Source organism: Carassius gibelio, chromosome A9 (assembly GCF_023724105.1).
Source record: "Carassius gibelio isolate Cgi1373 ecotype wild population from Czech Republic chromosome A9, carGib1.2-hapl.c, whole genome shotgun sequence".
Taxonomy (NCBI): domain Eukaryota; kingdom Metazoa; phylum Chordata; class Actinopteri; order Cypriniformes; family Cyprinidae; genus Carassius; species Carassius gibelio.
Window position 1 is genome coordinate 5,137,882 of NC_068379.1, and position 5,953 is coordinate 5,143,834.

At 34.6% G+C, this 5,953-nt stretch overlaps 1 long non-coding RNA gene across 1 annotated transcript; it reads left to right on the plus strand.

Annotated features, from left to right (window-relative positions):
• The first annotated feature begins 217 nt into the window (after window positions 1-217).
• Window positions 218-4,979, plus strand: LOC128019503 (uncharacterized). The gene is made up of 3 exons (XR_008185188.1): window positions 218-2,054; window positions 2,433-2,548; window positions 3,342-4,979. It is a non-coding gene; the product is annotated as an uncharacterized LOC128019503 (long non-coding RNA).
• Window positions 4,980-5,953: the final 974 nt, after the last annotated feature.

A 5,953-nucleotide genomic window follows, 5' to 3' on the forward strand; every position in this document is an offset into this window, starting at 1 on the left:
TGAACTTGATATGGCAGTTAAAGGGTTAATCCGAATCATCTAGACTTTAAAATCACATTCACAGAACAATATATATATATATATAACTTTAGTAACACTTTACAATAAGATTTCATTTAATTATGTTAACATGAACAATATTTATATAGCATTCATTCATGTCAGTTAATATTCCAAACTTAAACATTGTTTTATTGTGATTTTTTTCCAAGCACATTTTACCAATTCCAAACCATATCAATCTTAATAACTACCATTATTTTTTATTTAATCATTTATGAGTGCTATACAATAGTCCAGGAAAGCTGGAAGAGAAAAACAGGTCAAGAAGAACTGACAAAAGAATTGCAAAAGAATTAGGAATTAATGTGAAGATTAATTTTTAGTCAATTCTGCAAGACAGACTTTCAGGAAAGGAGGTGGAATAAAAATGAGCTCCTAAATCTTAATCCCGGATTCTGGAAGATATATTCCTCAAACCATCAAACAAGAGGAGGTGGTGCTGGTCCTTCACGAGTCAGTCTAATCTGTTCATTAAGCCTATATATAAAGTCTTAATATATAGTATTTCACAATACTTCATGGTATTCTAATTAAATATTTTTTTGGAATCTTAGATCTCTCAGAACCTGACACATTGTAATTCTGAGACTCCAGGAAAGTGTCAGTTCTGTAAAATGTTGGCGCTGGAGACTAAATGCTCACTGATAGTTTCACACCTTATTCACTTAAAACACACACAAACACACACACACAGTGACAGAGGGACAGAGTGACATCAGATGTATGTTTTTTAATTTTCTGTCATCCATATAATGTTGTATAGTCATGAAACTATGCATATTTCCTCAGAATGACTTGTCTTCTATGTGTACATTTTTTTGAAGTGTTTAGAAGCTGCACTTTTTTTTACTGGTTCCTTTTTTACTATTATTTCAAAAAATCACCACGACAAAACCATTCAAGCTATCCAAAATTCATTCACACCTGTTCTGTAAGATTAATTCTTTAAACAGTGGTAAAAGAGGATGTGGTGCTGAACCTTCAAGAGTCACTTAAAACGTATCTGTCCATAAAGCCTATTAAGAATTATTCTTAATACACTCTAAAAACGGCTGGGTTATTTTTTAACCCAAAATGCTGGGTTGAGTCTGTTGGGTCATTTTGTTGGGTTATTTTATTTATTTTTAAACACTTTTGGGTAGTTTCAGTTTACCAGGTGTTGGGTTAAACCTGCTGGGTTGCGTCGCTGGGTTGTTTCAGGCCAGCGCTGGGTTATTTAACGCGCCTTGAAGATGTTTAAATCGCTCCCCAACTGTCACTTTGGAAGAACAACGGGGCAAAGACACGGCTTTCAACTGTTTTAAGGTAAGTTTATTTCATGTTTTCATTAATAATTATTTTAAGTTGGCAGAATTATAACCTTTTTGCGGCTACAATACTGTTAAACTTCTACAGGCCAACATTATTTACGTTAAATGATGAACAGTTTACCTCAAACGGCCAACCTGCGTTACGTGACTCGCATAATCATGTTAAGATATCTGAGACGACAAATTAAAACAGTTTTATTAAGTTTCAGACAGTTACGGATGGCTGAAATATGCGAATACCTGTGAAAATAGAGGAAAAAGTAGTTTGTGACACTGAAAAACGAATTTAACATTTAAGTGAGTGAAATGAGTTCAAAAAGCAAATACGACTTTCTGCTCTAATGTAAACGCCTGCAGTTGTCCATATCGACATGTAAATCATACAATTACGTACGATATAGTCGGACTGCAGGTCTAAAAGAACCGACGATCCGGTTCAAATAAACCGGTTCAGTAATTCTCGAACAAAGTAATTCCCGGAAAAGAATCGACGTCTCTTCAAAGTGACGCACGCACAGCGAGGGCCGCGTTAGTGAAGTGATTTGATGCTTGTGTGGTTTATAAAGTATTTTCACATACAAATTGTAATTCAAAATGTGTTTTTTTCCTGTCAGAAAAGCACATGGATACATTTGTGAGAGGAAAAACTCGTCAAATGCAGTCTTATTGAGGCGTCTAAAGGTAAGTTCGTGTTTATCAACTAACGTTAACTAACGTTATATGGACTGTTTTAAAGCTGCGGAGTAACCCAGTAAGTTACCTACGTGACTTGTCATAGAAATGTCTGTGTGCGCGCATTCAGTGTGATCTCCCTTATCTGTGCCAGTGACTGTGTGTTTGATAAAGCCAGCCCAACATATTAACATAAAACTGTGATGTATAATGACTGGAACATCCCATTGATTAGACAGTTTGAAAGCACACCTTTCAGCCAATCGCTATATCATATTCTGCTTCTGTAGACCAACTCATAGGCGAATTTCACAAATAATCATGATTGGTCAATTTCATGATTAACTTCACACAGTTAATTGAACTTTTTATTTATTTATTTTAAAGGTCTGAACAAACCTGGAATTCCTTAACCGAACAGAGTCCACAAAACCCCATCCAATTGTCATGGTGATTTAAAAATGCCAGCAGATCTCTCAGGCATTATCATAATCAATGGACAGGTAAGGATATTCTGGACTATTTTCAAAAGGAATTGCAAATTGTATATTTAATTGCATTTTTCCACATGTGGATGCATACATTGTGACATAGTCCAGACGCAACTAAAAATATTTGAATTTCAGATGCTTTACACAGAAAGCTGTCATTTTGTGTCAAGTGTGGGACTATACTATGGGGCGTGTTTTTTATTGGGATATATTCTGTAGTTTTTACCCCAAATCTCTCACTGTTTGCACTCTGATGCACGTCAGCAAAACAACATTGCAGTTCTACTCTTATTTACTTATTTGCATCTTACCCTATATTTTATTCCTCCGGTGAAAAGCATTTGGTTAATGGTGAATATTGACCAATAGTACCATGTGGTTCTAACTGTTAGCAGGGGATAGTAGCTGCATTTGGGGTAAAAATGACAGAATTATTTATTGTGTTAGGTGCCAAGAATATAGAAAGATCCGGGTTGCACTGTCTGTTCTTTATCACACATCTCTCGGAGCGGCAGATGCCTTAAGTAGTGCCTTAACCTCCATTGTTCAAAGCATTTGGCACAATTGTCTTTTAGTGACGTCACCTCCCAATACAAACACTCTCCATAGTATGGTCCCACCACTGACAAAAATTGGCAGCTTTCAATGTGAGGCATTTTAAATTCAGATGCTAAAGTAATTGCAATTCCATTTGTGTTTTCTCAGGTAACAGTGAAAAAACAGACATGGTAATTCATAAAACCTCATGTACTTGTTCTTATGTTGCATCTACGCTAACATTAGTCTGTTTCTCTCTTGTTCTGAGGTCACCGTAGCCACCAGATCCAGTCTGTATCCAGATCAGAGGGTCACTGCAGTCACCCGGATCCAGTACGTATCCAGACCAGATGGTGGATCAGCACCTAGAAAGGACCTCTACATCCCTGAAAGACAGCGGAGACCAGGACAACTAGAGCCCCAGATACAGATCCCCTGTAAAGACCTTGTCTCAGAGGAGCACCAGGACAAGACCACAGGAAACAGATGATTCTTCTGCACAATCTGACTTTGCTGCAGCCTGGAATTGAACTACTGGTTTCGTCTGGTCAGAGGAGAACTGGCCCCCAACTGAGCCTGGTCTCTCCCAAGGTTTTTTTCTCCATTCTGTCACCGATGGAGTTTTGGTTCCTTGGTTTTCCTTAGTTTGAGACAATTAATATCAAGCGATATCATCGACTTGATTGCACAGAGGGACGATACATCACTGAATCAATGATGAACTGACTTCAACTGAAAACTGAGTGTTTACTTTTGTGTTTACTCCTTGCATTATTACACACTATTTTCCTATTTAATACTGTAAAGCTGCTATGATGCAGTATTTGATCAATATGACAGGTTTATTACTCATAATACATGGAAAATACAGCTGCAAATGGACTTTGCTTTTCTATTTGAAATTTGGCAGTCACTGTGCATTCATGAATGCATCAAGTAATTTTTGTTCAGTGTTTTTGAAAGTGTTTTTGTTCAAGATTTGCAATTGTGTTTGGATTATGTCACAATTTGTCACATGTGGAAAACGCAATTGAAAATATAATTTGCAATTCCTTTTGAAAATTGTCCTTCCATAGACAGGCTCTATAGCATAGAGTACACTGCTCTCGGCTGTAGATCTTTGCTTCAGAGCTTAAGTGTTTGACAATAGTACACCCAAAAATGAAAATTGTTAATTATTCACCCTGGTCTGAAATCTCTCGAATATCATCGAAAATATCTTAACTTGTCTTCTGAAGATGAACGAAGGGCTTACGGGTTAGTAACAACATGAAGTTGAGTAATAAATGACAGAATTTTCATTTTTGGGTGAACTATATGTTGAACTACCCTAAGCAGTGCACATCTACCTACATAGGAGTCTTTATATACTTGATATAAATTTAAGGACATCTTTAAATTTAAAGAATGTTAATGTCATTTCACTGTGTATTTAAATAGCTAAATATGTCAAAATGTAATAGTTAAACGGCTAGACACAGGTCATTCAGAAAAAAATTAAAATAATCTGTAATTCTGTGATTTTTATTTTAATTATTTATTTTGCATTTGCTGGAAACAAAAAAAGGGAAAATTCCATGTTGTTTGTCATTGGTACAAATTTTTGAATGTCAGATGGCATTAAAAATATTTTTAACAGTCTAAATAACCTGTATTCTTTATTTATTAATCAATGATTGCTTTAAGTAAAAGTGAAATTATGAGAATAACCCAGCAAGAATAACCCAGAATCATAAAAATGCAAACCCACAAATGGTAAAAATGACTCTAACTTGGGTTTTCTAAATAACCCAGCATGCTGGGTTAAAATGTGTAAACCAGCATGCTGGGTTACTTTAACCCAGCACGTGTTCTGTCCAATATTTACCCAGTGCTGGGTTGCCAATTGGGTTATTTTTAACCCAGCCATTTTTAGAGTGTATACAGTTCACAATACTTCAGCTTGTTATTCTAATTAAGTGAGGGTCATTTTATCAGTAAAATTCCTAAAATACATATTATTTTATTTGAAAGATTTCTATAAATTATTTAAATCATACTCGTTTCTCCAATAATTATTTAAAAGTAATCCTATAGCTCTCTCTGGTGGCCATTATAGATACTAAGAATTGCAAGCTTGATTTATAAGTTATGATAGTTTTAATTTTATGCTGGCTCTTGAAAATGATAAAGCTATGAAACTTACTGTGCTTCCTTCAAATGAGGACTTCTACTTATATAAAAAATTATGAAGAGTTAGAATGAAAAAATTTAAAGATATAGTAAAATAACTATTGTATTTTTTATGTTACTTTAATAAATCTCTATGGCAACACCATTTAAGCTATCCTAAACCCATTCACAATTTAACATCTCAGTATATTGGCATCATGTTGAAAAAGGAGTATGGAGTAGTATGAGGAGGAGTATGAATTCATTTACAGGCTGATTTTATCATAAATCCACAATAAAATTTCTGAGTTCTGTATCAATCTGTGTTGTTGTTGTTTGTTTATTTTTATCTTTTATTTTTCATAGGAAGATAACTGACCCTTTACTCTCCTTTTTAATAAATGTGCTTATAAACCAAGGACAAGCTATTTATAGCTGTATTTATAAACTGCTTACTACTGACTATTAATATTGGGACAAGGCTTTATAAAGCATGAACTGACTATTTACTAATGAGTGCAGTTATTATAAAGTGTTATCAATGAATTTGCTAATGTTAACAAATTAGACATTATTTTACAGTGTTATCAAATCCTTAAATGACTCATAAGCATTTGTGAAAGTTCTGCTTGCATTACAGCTTAGTATTGATCTGTGAGCTGAACAGATTTACTGTTACATCTATGAGATTATGTAAATTCAAATAAATATAATGTCACAGGATGTCAT